Below are 13,454 nucleotides of genomic sequence, written 5' to 3'. Positions count from 1 at the left end.
TCGTGATCATCTGTTGCAGAACAAGTCAATATTTCATTTAGTAATTTGTTTTTTGTAATTTTAAATTTAAGTATTTAGTATGTTTTAAATATTGCAATGTGGTATGTCAGAGTCTACTAGATAACTACAAAGAGATTTATTATTTTAAGTCTCACATTTCATGTATAGGTGTATGTATACTGTTGTCCATATATATGTGTTGGTTGACAAACATTTGGGGTGTTAATCCTGTAGGTGAAGTATGTCATTAATTTTTTTTTAACCACAAATTAGCTATTTGATTATCATACTGAAGACAACAAACTCCTTTCCACGGACAGAAGCAAATATCCCAACCAAGAACACACGTTGATGGTCTAACTCGGTTTAAAGTGGGCTAATTCATTCCAGCTCATCTCCATTCTGTGTGGTTGTGCCCTGAGAGAGAGAGAGAGAGAGAGAAAAAAAAAAAAAAAAAAAAAAAAAAAAAAAAAAAAAAAAGTACAAAGCAAAACCCCTCCTAGTACAGAGCCTTTCTGCCTCCCTGCCTCTAGTCTCAGCAGGGGCTGCTGCTCTGATCACAGCAGAGGGGTTAATAAGACCTTTGGCACAGTGAGAAATCTGTTACCGCCTGAACCGTCTCAGTTTGCTGCTCGAGTCTCCTCTGACACAGGAGATAGAACTCTGTCAACTGGGGGACAAAAACTCTGAATCAGACTTGCCAGGTAACTTGTGACGTTGTATCTACTATAAAAGGTCAACATTGATATATCATTAGTGGAAGTAACACCAGCAGGGACAGTAGTAAAACGAGTCTCTGCTTCTCTGCTCTCAGCTGCACAGTCAGAAAATCAGTCATCATAATTTCCTCCATAACATAATGTTGATGTTGTTAAAAGGAGATTACATACGAAGTCATCCAATCTTGGTGAAAAAAGCCGACACCTTTTCCTTCAAAATGATTAATAGCACAAACCCAAAACAAATCCTGTCACAGTTTGATGAATGGCAGGTAACGTAAAGCCCTTGAATGATAACACTTTGACGTATCGGATAATCTCGGTTTTAGCAGGATTGACTGATAAGATTCAGGTGATGATTGATTAAAGCAGCGTATAGATTTCTGGAACTCTTTCAGGTGTCTGTGTGTGTGTGTGTGTGTGTGTGTGTGTGGGTCCACCCCAGCAATGGCGATTGTGAATTCAACCCCATCACCCAGAGCATCGTATGAAAACACACGGAGGATCAGTCTCACTGATGGAACAACAGAGTCTACCTGAGGAGGGGGGGGCGGGGTTCTTTTCTTTTTTTTTTACACCCTGCTGCTTTGAATAAAAGATCCGTGCTGGGATTTGCGCGTGACGGGTAGCCTCAACCCTGCACTCGTCGATTATCCTAATGTGTACCACCGCAGCCTGCCGAAAACTCTCGCCTCTCATCGGTATCCACAAAGACAGCAGAAGACTTTATCTGGGGTATCAGGGAATGAGAAGTAGGAGAGAGGGACGGTGAGACGGGTAGAGAAGGAGGCAGGTGTGTGTGTGTGTGTGTGTGTGTGTGTGTGTGTGTGTGTGTGTGTGTGTGTGTGTGTGTGTGTGTGTGTGTGTGTGTGTGTGTGTGTGTGTGTGTGTGTGTGTGTGTGTGTCTGTCTGTCTCAAAGCCATGAAGAGATCAAACATTGTTCTGGGATGTTATCAGCTGCTTCTATTTGCAGCGGTGGCGGGGAGAAGCACTGTCACATTGAGCAAGTCACACTCTTATAACTGAATATATATTACTGAATATATATTTGAGAAAAAGGGGTTGAACCACAAACTGAAGCCATCGTAATGCAAAACACTAATATGTACAGAAAGGGATTACACACATTCATTCACGGACCTTTCCGTTATTAACATTTACTGGAGGTCAGTGTACAACGTTTGATAAAAGATGTTCTGCAAGTGAAAAAGACTGGGAATTGTTAAAGCCATGCGCTACATCCCTGCTACAACGCCGAATTAAATTGAAAAATTCCCCTTTTCCCCTCTTTTTTTTTTTTTTTTTTTCTTTTGGCCCCCCCTTTTTTTTTTTCTTTTTTTTTTGTTACACCACAATAAACACTTTGTTCATACTCATTACTGTGTAATTAAGAAGGACATATTGTTAGTAGTAGCGAGCAGTTAAAAACTCCAGGGGAGAACAACGATTCATTGTTGACAATCCTTTTAAGTTTAATTGTAGTTAACTGGTAGTTAAAAAAAAAAAAAAAAAAAAAAACACACAACCAAAGCACAACCATTCATGCAAAGTGAGGCTTAAAACTGCGTGTTTGGACTTCCAGCATGAAGGTCAACACTTGTGCCGACGCTGACAGTTACATTTCCCGTCACGAAGTCAGCCTTGATAATTAACTTCTGTCCCCCCCCCGGAAAAAGGAAGTGGTAATTACATCTCCAAAATATAACATCTACATCTAACAAACTTCAGAAAGCTCTGAACTGAAAACGCAATTACTAATCAGTCGAAGCCTCTAACAGAGGCTGAGTGACGCTCTGGCTATTGAAACGACTGCACTTTCCCCCCTGTTGCAGGATGGGAATTGAGCCAAATGTAATTGGCCACCACCACATTTCTGGTAAAGTAAAGCGGCTATTTTTAGAAACACAAGTATAAGGCCTACTTTCCTGAACAGGGAATGGAAAGGCTGCTCAAGTGGAGTGGAACTGGCCACTGGAGACTAGAAGAACGTTACAAAGTAACAGCTACAGCATCTCACAAGGGGCCCTCGTCGACTTTTTAGTCACGCATGATTACACGCAACCACCTTACATGACTCAATTATGCGACTTTAGCATATTTTCGGGGAGTAATTCAAAGCAACAATGAATAATCTAAGGAAGAGTTCATTTATTTCAATGTAGCTGGTGCCATACTTAACCACATGCTGTGGTGCGTGGCCTATATGAAGACCTGTTAAAATAGAGACCTTTGAACAGAACTTGTTGGACTGTGACATTTCAGACACGATGGAGGCATGGCTGCTACAATGCTAGTCGGACACCCTCTACAACCTTTACTCAAGTAAAAGTACCAATACAACAATGTAAAAACATACCATTACAATTAAAAGTCCTGCATTCAAAATTCTTTTGTTTGTTTATCAGTTTTTTTTGTTTTTTTTTAAATAAGTGTAATAGTTTTCCTCACCAAGAGTTAGATGAGAAGATTGTCTGCAACCTGTTATCTTGTATTATAAGATGGTTATGTTTGATTACTATGCTTGTATGCACTTCTTTGTACTATGATTGCCATATTTGTTTTGTACATTTTCAATAAAAGTGTTATTTAAAAAACAAACAAAAATGTCTGGAGCCCATTTCCAGTCTTTATGCTAAGCTTAGCTAAGCTGTAGCTTCAGATTTACCGTACAGATGTAGTGGTATTATTTTTCTCATCTAACGCTCGGCAAGAAAGTTTATAAGCTTGTTTGCCAAAACTATTTCTTTAATTGGATATGAACGAAGAAGAAAAAAAAGTTCTGCTAAAGAAACAACACTGTTGGGGATTTTCATCTAACCTTTGCTTGTTTTTTGTGAAATACTAAACATTTACTAAAAAGATATACTATATTTTAGTGTTACTTTCCCCGACTGTCCAATACTTTAAGTTAAAGTGCTCATATTATGCTCATTTCCAGGTTCATCATTGTATTTAGAGGTTATATCAAAATAGGTTTACATGGTTTAATTTTCAGAAAACACCATATTTTTGTTGTACTGCACATTGCTGCAGCTCCTCTTTTCACACTGTGTGTTGAGCTCTCTGTTTTAGCTACAGAGTGAGACATCTCACTTCTGTTCCATCTTTGTTTGGAGTATGCTCAGTAGCTAGAACAGCACTACTAGCCAATCAGAAGCAGCAGAGTATGAGGGCGTGCCCCGACGGTAAGGACTACTAGCCAGTCAGAAGCAGAGCATGAGAGTGAGCCCTGACAGTAGCTAGATAAGGACTACTAGCCAGTCAGAAGCAGAGTATGAGGGCGTGCCCTGACAGTAGCTAGATAAGGACTACTAGCCAGTCAGAAGCAGAGTATGAGGGAGTGCCACGCTGGAGCAGTTTGTGAACAGTGTTTTCTGTTGGAGATGGTAAGTCCCTTTGGGGGGGGGACTTTGGGCTTTTTCACTTTGTAAACCTATAACATGCACAAAAAAGATATATAACACAATAAAGGAAAGGGAAAAAGCCAAAAAGCATAATATGAGCACTTTAAAGAAACAATTCCAAAAGATTCTGGCTGCAAATTGAGCTCCCTCTAGCTGAAGACTTGATGAGAAGTGCACCACCTCCACTTTGGCCTGCTTGGCCTGTGCTGCTATCGCCAGTTCCACTGCACACCACGCCACAGAGGTAGAAGGTGATGGAGGGATTAAAACTGTGGAGAACCCTGAGGACCTTCTCATTTATATTGTATCGATATTCTCTCTCTCAGTGTGCATGCTGGGGCCGTGGCAGGAAGTAGGAAGGCCGATGAGAAAGAGCAGGGCTGATGGAAAGGTAACACCCGCTGTCACTCTGCCAGACAAGGAGCCTCAATCCATCACTCCTCACTCTTCAGCACAAGTCTGCCTGCTGTTCTCCTTCACTATTGATGATAGAGTCTCGGACCAAGACCCTGCATCTACCCCTACCTTTGAGTGTTTGCCGACTCATACCTCGAATCAATCTAGCTGAATCAAAATGTCTCTGCTGTCAAACAAAAGGTGACGCGTGTTTTCCAAAAATCAAAGTGATTATTTACGTCTGATTATTATACTTCAGGTTTTACACAAGTCCAAGATTAAATCATAAACCACTCATTAAAATAACACAACTAATATTAGTGATTAGGTCTGTCTTCTCTTAGTCGATCAGTGGACTCATCGGTTGGTTTGGTCTTCTTCTTTTGTCGATTAGTCTTTTTTTTTTTCATGAGATCAGTCTGAAAAGAAACTAGTAACTTAAGCTGTCAGATTAATTTAGTGGAGTAAAAAGTACAATATTTCTCTCTGAGATGTAGCGGAGTAGAAGTAGAAAGTGCCATGAAAAGAAAAAAGAAAAAAAAGACTACAAGTACAAGTACGTTCAAATTGGTACTAAAGTACAGTACTTCGTTACATTCCACCACTGTCCCTATGTGATAGCTAGGGGTGTACGATTCAGAAAATGTCACGATTCGATTCCGATTTTTAGGCTCACGATTCGATGCAATATCAATTTTCGAGACCTCTTCCTGTCAGAGTCCCCCAGTTTCTAAGCGCCCGAGCTTTACGTTGTTTACGCATTTCTTGTTCCCTGAAAAAGGCCTTTTTGTAAAATTCTGAAATGTAAACATTTTTTTCTTCAACCTCAGGCAGTTCACCACTTACCTTTTGTACCATTTCAAGCTATTCATTGGACTTGAACTACGAAAATGTCACTATAAAAAATAGAAAAATCCACATGAATAATATGGACAATGAATAATATGGACAATAAAAGATAAAAATCCACATGAATGTACTAAGGGATATATATATATATATATATATATATATATATATTCAAGGTCCCAGTAGCTTACAGACATCACACACACAACATACACATACATCATAACAGGATACAATAAAAGATACTAAATAGAAAATCCACATGAATGTACTATATATATATATATATATATATATATATATATATATATATATATATATATATATATATAGTACATTTAGTACATTCATGTGGATTTTTTATTTAGTTTATTTAGTATCTTTTATTGTCCATATTATTCATGTGGATTTGGTTTGTTATTATATTATCTATCTATCTATCATGTGAATGTAGTAGACACAATACATTTTTTTTTTATTCTATGAATCGATTTTGAATCGGTAGAGCTTGAATCGTGATTCAAATATGAATTGATTTTTTTGCACACTCGTAGTGATAGCCTATGCTCTTCTCTTGTGAGATGTCTCAGATCAATGTGGTGAACGTGCCTTACCTCCATCCAGTCCAGATCAGAATTACACAGGTCCCACAGTCTATGCCAGCTTGGCACTGAGATGCACCTCCGTGTTGCCCAGAGTTTTATAGCTATAATTTAACATCCAATGTCAGGGCTTTGCACTCTGGGAGACAATTAAATCCTTGTTTACCCAAATTAATTATTAACTATTCTGTTGAAAAGCTAATACTGGCCACTTTGTTTACAAAAAGGCTATTGTTGATAGTGTTTACCAGAGTCCGAGTGATGAAAAAAAAAAAAAAAAGCCCTTTGTAAAGATTTGCATCCTTCCTTTGTTGTGCTCTCTGGCCGGTGTTTGCAGCTTATCGGGCCGGATGGAAAACTGGCCCGCTGCTGGGCGATAGGCATCATGTGACAAACATGCATCAACGCTGACAAACAACGGGAGCGTTAAAGAGAGGAGGGATCGAGAGGCAAAGAGATGTCAATAAGAGTGAGGCAGGCGGGCGCCATTTCTGCTGCCAACACTGATGGGGGAGTCCTGAAGTTACCTCGAGCGCGCCGACAAAGCCTTCAGCATCGGTGCATGACAGAAATTCATCCAAAATGTAACAGTCGACAAAAACAAACTGACGCAGGAAAAAAGGGAAATGTCAGGAACTTTGTCAGTGCTTCATGTGCTCGAGCTTTGGCACAGAGTTTGCAGAGAGTGCGGCTTTTTTTACTGCAACGCTCTCCTGGCTCAACAACTCCTTTGAGCAAGGCACCGAACCTCAAAGTGCCCATTCTCTAGGAGAGCAGCTCACAAGTGTCAGTGTGTGTAAAAGCACAAGTATACAAAGCCTGTACATTGATAAATATAGGCAAAAGGGAAAATTGCCAATATAAAGGACCACAAGACTGAGCCTCTCCAGTGAGTATTTAAAAACCCATAGACCATTTTCTCTCTCTCATTTCTAGGTAATGTCCTCTTAATCTATGCAAAGCCCGGAAGAATCTCTCAGCACTATCTGGGTGATTAAACAGTGCTTCCTCGGCTACAATGGGGTGAAGCAGGCTGGCGATTTTTGAAGCTGCAATGAAATATCTCAGAGATGAGCAGAGCCTCGTTAAGTTGGGTGCAGACCTCACAGGAAAACAAATGAATACTGGGAAAGCCTGGGAAATCAATGCACACAAACACTCCTATCACTACCTGTAAGGGGGCGCGGGGTGATGATATGTTGATGTGAATCGATACTTCCTAAGCATCAACTCAAAGCTATTAAATATCAAATCGTGTGCATGAGAGATAAGATGTCCTTTCAAAGCGAGAGAGCACTTAAACTCTAATCATTTGATTATGGCCATATTTTAAGCTTTGTCACTACTGCCGTGCAGTCGCCATGTTTACGTTCCTTTAATTTACTGTGGCAGAGAGTCGTGAGCAGAAGGTTCGCAGTGGAGATGACATTGCGGTTACTGAAAAGAAACCGATAATGTTGTCTTCAACCATCCCCTGGCATCAGAGATGTGTTGGAGAAAACAAGCAGCCAGTGCTGACCAATCACAGTGTCTGTAGCTGCTGTAGCTCAGACATGCAGTTACCTTTATGAAGAAGTGCACGTCAACTAAAGGCCGTTTTATGCTTCTGCGTCGAATCGACGGCGTATCCCCGCAGACCCTTCTGCGCCGCGAACCCCTCTCCGAGCCCTCCGCCATAGCTCGACGTGCACCTCCAAAAATGTGTAACTTTACGTCGAGGCGATGCAGACCGCAGGGACTGTGATTGGTCAACTGGTCCTGTTTCAAGCAGCCTACTGTGGGGAGTAGCAACATGCTAGTTCACTGACATCAGCTTTGCAAATAAACTCAGACATATTTTGGTTCCTAACTGTCTATATGTCAGTAAGGTTTTGAAATTAGCACTTCGCCAGCAAGCAGGACTTTGTGGGCAGTTGTGCTAAAGTTTGCTTGCTAACATAACATAAATTGTCTCTCTCTCTTTCGCTTGCAGAAATGGAAGAGTTTCGCGATTGACCCTCCAGAAACCACACACCCCCTAGTGTTCTGGCGGTGAAATGCACCGCGATGCAAAGAAACACGTTCAACCCCGACGCAGAACTACGAAAGGGTCACGACGCCGGCGTTGACGCAGGAGCATAAAACAGCCTTTGGGCTCCGTGGCTTTAACACACAAATGTAAAGCCAGCTTTAATAGTTGCCAGTGGTGATGAAAACAGACAACAGGAAAAGTGCATAGCCTGGTGTGTTCATAACAATAATAAAGTACTAAAGAGTCCTAGGTGGAGGGATTATATCTCCAACCTGGCCTGGGAACGCCTCGGGATCCCCCAGTCGGAGCTGGTTAATGTTGCTCGGGAAAGGGAAGTTTGGGGTCCCCTGCTGGAGCTGCTCCCCCCGCGACCCGACACCGGATAAGCGGACGAAGATGGATGGATAAAGAGTCCATTTGTCTTCATATGTTTAACAGAGAAATCCAGTATTACTTGTGTGCTACCAAATGTTTACCCCTGTTTCCAGTCTTTGCAAGCTAAGCTAATCAGCTGCTCACTGTGGCGTCATATTTACTGTAGAGACATGAGAGTGGTAGTCTTTTCATTTAACTCTAATCAAAAAAAGCAAATACCAAAATGGTAAAGTATTCATTTAAGACATTTATGTCATTTATGACACACATGACATTTACATGGTTTTTAATGAATGCACCATATGGTTTTATTTACCACATTTCATCTTCACCCAAACTGGAGCAATGGATGTGTTGATTGTAACGCTGACAGTGATGTTCTTTACAAATCATCGATCTGGCGTATTGTAACAAACGATCTCAACGTCACAGCCACAATCCAGCCAGCCTAATGTGATCATTTATTTGTTCAGCGCCCAGAAGACACTGAGAGAACGGGGGAGTGATGAGCTGGCCTCAGCCCTGCTGCAGCCAGCTTGCTTGGCCACAGATAACGGGGCCGTAAGCCGAAGGGAGAGAATCCCATTATAAATAGCTTCATTAGGTGTGTCAGATTGTGCAGCTGAGGTGGTGCATCTTGATTGACCCTGCACTGCCTCGGCTCACCTCTGGGGTCAGAGCAATGCCCCCTCCTGGAACAAAATGTATCACTGCTCTTTTCACACAGACTGTGCGCGCACACACGCACACACACACACACACACACACACACACACACACACACACACACACACACACACACACACACACTAGAACTATTAGTCACACTTAAGAGGTTACATTTTATAACACTCAAATGTTAAAGGAGACCTTCCTGTCATATATAATGTTACTATGTCCAATCATTAAAATATTATATCATATTAAATGTGGCCAAAGCTTCAAATATTGAAATAAACATATATGTTTACCTCATTATTTGAAGCTTTGGCCGAACCTCAGATTTCACACTGTTCTGAAAGCACTGGTTTCAACTCTTTTTTTCTACTCTCCGTTCGGTATGACATCATACTGAGCCGTTTTCCATATATGGTCATCTGCTCCAGGTAGGGATGCTCTTGCAGTCTATACATTACATACACTGCTACATGTAGCTACATGCTAACGTCTAGGAAATCTGTAATCTTGGTTGTAGAAGTTATTTTCTCCCCATTTTCAGATCACATTCCTGCTGGAACATGTCCGGTTGTGTAGGTTTTGGTTTGGAAGCCTTTATTGGTGATAAAGTAATTTCAATTCAATTCAATTTTATTTATAGTATCAAATCATAACACGAGTTATCTCGAGACACTTTACAGAGAGTAGGTCTAGACCACACACTATAATTTACAAAGCCCCAACAATTACAGTAATTCCCTCAAGAGCAAGCATTAGCAGTGGCTGTTGCGACAGTGGCGAGGAAAAACTCCCTCTTGGGAAGAAACCTCAGACAGACCCAGGCTCTTGGGCGGTGTCTGACGGGGCCGGTTGGGGATGTGATGAACAGTGGCAATAATAGTCACATTAATAATGGAACAGTGACTTCAAATGGTAGTCGTAGTAGTTCATGTCATATCAGGGCGCTGCAGGGCGTTACAGGATGTAGCGTGGCCCAGCAGAGGCCTGTACTACGAAGCAGGTTTGGCGTTAGCGAGCTAACTTCAGGTTCAACCCAGGATTTTCTGTATCACAAAGGTGGATCACTTGTAATCGGGTTCAATCGCCGTGGTAACTCATGCTGAACACCTAACCTGGTCGGGAGCAGGTTAAGTTGGAGATTAGAGATCAACCGGTGTTAAAGCACCGCCTACTGACCAATCAATACTTGATTGATAACGGTGTCACCCAGGGCCGGTTCTAGCCCTTTGGTTGCCCTAGGCAAGATTGAGTTTTGCCCCCCCACCCCCTAGTCTTGCATTGCCAGATCTCCACAGCGCTGTGTCAGCGATAGAGTAGCAATGTATGTTCATTTTAGTTTCTAGCTTCCATGTAAGTTAGATGGCACCAACATTTGGTCTAATCATAACTGGTCTGGCAACCCAGAGGCCAGTGTTTTGTTTCCAGATTTGTGTGCATGGTGACTTATGATGGGGGGTCTGGGGGTCCACCCCCTGAACATTTTTAACATTAAATACTTCATTTCCTACATTCTGGTGAATTTTTATGCACTTATTATTGTTTACCTTTTTCTGAAACAATTTATACTGGAAACATCTTTATCTAAAGGGAAACATAGATTACAATCCAAATATAAATACTTAATGGAATATTTTGCAGTATGTCTCTCAGACATTCTGTATTGCTTTCAATTATTTATTCTCCTGTAGATCGACTTTTCTAATTATATCTGAGTCACAACACATGTAGCCTAGGCATCATTTACTCTTCCCACTTTTGCTTCTTTTGTTGAGGAAGTAACCTCCTTAAATGTGCATATTAAAATGATTCACCTGAATGATACATGAATTCATTTAATGAATTAATAAACCCCTGGACTGTAATATTTTAGATGTGTTTGAGCAAGATTTCTGCTCATGTTCAAAACTTTGTGCACATTCAAAATACAGTATATCTCATCTGTGTTCTCTGAGGTTTGGAGGAGTCGTAATATTTTGAGAAAAATAAAGTGATAATACAATAAGCTATTACAAGAATAAAGTCACTCTATTTAAGAAAATAATCCACCTGCACCATAGTCTGCTGTGCATTACGTGATTGCTCTGTTGATACGGTAGATCTCAGACCTCCTGACAGACACAGAGCCTTGTTTGGGACGCTGGTCTCTGAATGAGACAGTTTAGGGAAGAGGCTGTACACTCCCATCCTCCTCAATCAGATGTTCTCTATCATCTTTCTCTATGAAGGATACATCTGATATTAACCTCTTATCCTAATTGTAACCTAATATAATAAAACACACTAAGATGTTGGTGTTACTTAACACCTTTCAGTCAAAATGGCTAAACATGGTTTGCTTTAATTTTGATATAAGCTCACCTTGTCTCAAATCCAAAGAGGAGGATAAGGGGTCTGTTGCTACTCCACTCCCTGGTGGGACAGTTTCTGAAACTGAGGGCCATGTGTTTCACAATGTTAACATCTTCTTCTACTAAATCTGACATAACTATAATGTTGACATGATATGTATCTACCGATGATCTACCAAGCTACCTATGACACTGATTAGCCTATTATTGCTAATTATAGACATTATATAGCCTAGTCATTTGAAATTAAACATGTTTTAAATAGGCTATTACAATGGTGTATTGGATGCAAACAGCGTTGTTAGTGTAGTTTATTTATTTTACCTCAGATTACATGTATAACCAAATTATCATTTGAAAGTGTATGTTCTGCTCTTTCAATGGGTTGTCTCAGTCCGTTTTTAGCACTAACAGTCTCGGAGATATTCAAGCAGTTTAGCACCATGGATTTCGTTTTCTAGTTTGTGCTCACCTTTCTTTGAAAAGAAGTCAATTACCAATTGTTTCCCCTCATTCTGTTTTCTCTCCTCCTCCTGTCTTTCCTTTCTTTTTGGTAGCATGATTTGGCTTTCTTTGAGAAAGACATTTCTACAGCAGAAGTTTGCGCTCCACCAGACGCTCAACTGAACTAACATAAACAAAATGCGTGCAGATGGACTAAACCATTTGGCGCATTAGCAAAGGGTGATTGAGACCTTAGCTACTCTTTTTTGTATACAAAATGTAGTCAGTCAATCAACCAAGTTATTCAGCAAATACACTAACTTTACATTTGATCTGATATGCATTATGAAATTTTATTATGAAATAAAAATATCCAGGTAAAATAAAATATATTCCAGACTTTTCAAGGGCCCTCTCTCCCCTTGGCCCTGGTAATCAGTATTGGGTTTACCCCCAGTCCGACGCCCCTAGTGTCTATTTTTACAGCGAGTGGACACTAAGCGACGCACAGCTCTGCTTCAGAGCTCCGTGTGTCTGAGTCTGACCCGTAGACTGGAAACGTTGTGTAATGAAAGGTTGACAAGTAAACGTGTGGCTGAGGGGGCGCCCTAGGATGATCATGTTTAATAAACACGTTTTATTTCGCTTGTTGTTCTAATTCGATTATTAATGGGAAGTAAACCTAAGGGCAACACGGCACCCTCAACACATTTGACGCCCTAGGCAATCGCCTTGGTCGCCTATAGCAATCGCCGGCCCTGGTGTCACCTTTCTTTAGAAGATCAAGCGGAGCTCGGTGCGCGGAGAGAGAGGGAGAGAGAGAGAGGGGGAGAGAGAGGGGTGCGCTCATAAAAGTTAAAACATTTAGAGACCGACAATCCTGTTAACATTCACTGATAGGTATCTTTATGAAAGATATAGATTTTAAGAGGAGGGAATTACATATAGGCTATTTGTCGGTTTCTTCAGCCGTGTGTTGCCAATACGCACATCGGTTAGAATTATGTTTTTTTATAATATTTTTTTATTTTCTCTCACGATCGCTTACCACTGCCAGGGTTTCAACTGAAATAAAAGGCTAAAGCAACGACAGTTCATGGAAAGCAAAAGTGTAATTATGGTCAGATCTTGTGCCTGACTGATGGGGAAGTGACCAGTGTAGTCTAATGTAGGCTATTATAGTGGGTGTACTGTAGCCTACTGTATATTGGCCAGAATCTGCCTTTGGGGGAGGAGGGGGGCATATCATAGTGGGGGGCCTGGGTGTCCTCCCCCAGGGAAGTTTTAAGCATCAACGACTGCATTTCCTGCATTCCGATACAGTTTAATGCACCAATTTACAGTAAAAATACCTTTATTCAGCCTATAGATGTTAAGAAAAAAGCACGGATGACAATTCAAAATGTATCAAAAATATAATGGAAAGTAGCCTATGTTGTTACGTGTGGCATTTTTTCTATATAGAAATCCTGGAGCTTACCATCACGTAGACTACACCACTGGAAGTGATATTGATAAGATGAGCGTAGTGATTTACGTAAAACAGCGTCGGGCTTTTTTGCAAGCTTTCCTTCCTGCATTTTGCCTGTAAAACAGTGTTTGTGTTCTTCATATTTATGTAGAATTA

General features: G+C 40.8%; 1 protein-coding gene across 11 annotated transcripts in view; it reads right to left on the bottom strand.

Moving 5' to 3' along the window:
* arvcfb (ARVCF delta catenin family member b) overlaps positions 1-13,454 on the bottom strand; it is a 293,798-nt gene that overhangs the window by 180,020 nt on the left and 100,324 nt on the right. Inside the window, exon 1 of one of the 11 annotated variants that reach the window (XM_039802590.1) lies at positions 5,984-6,057. The exons of the other annotated variants lie outside the window; for them this stretch is intronic. The gene's annotated coding sequence lies outside the window, so the exon portion shown is untranslated. Of the gene's footprint in view, positions 1-5,983; positions 6,058-13,454 lie in introns of those variants that run through there. 11 annotated transcript variants of the gene reach the window in all.

This window comes from Perca fluviatilis, chromosome 6 (assembly GCF_010015445.1).
Source record: "Perca fluviatilis chromosome 6, GENO_Pfluv_1.0, whole genome shotgun sequence".
In the NCBI taxonomy this organism is placed as follows: Eukaryota; Metazoa; Chordata; class Actinopteri; order Perciformes; family Percidae; genus Perca; species Perca fluviatilis.
This window is presented reverse-complemented; position numbering and strand designations above follow the sequence as displayed.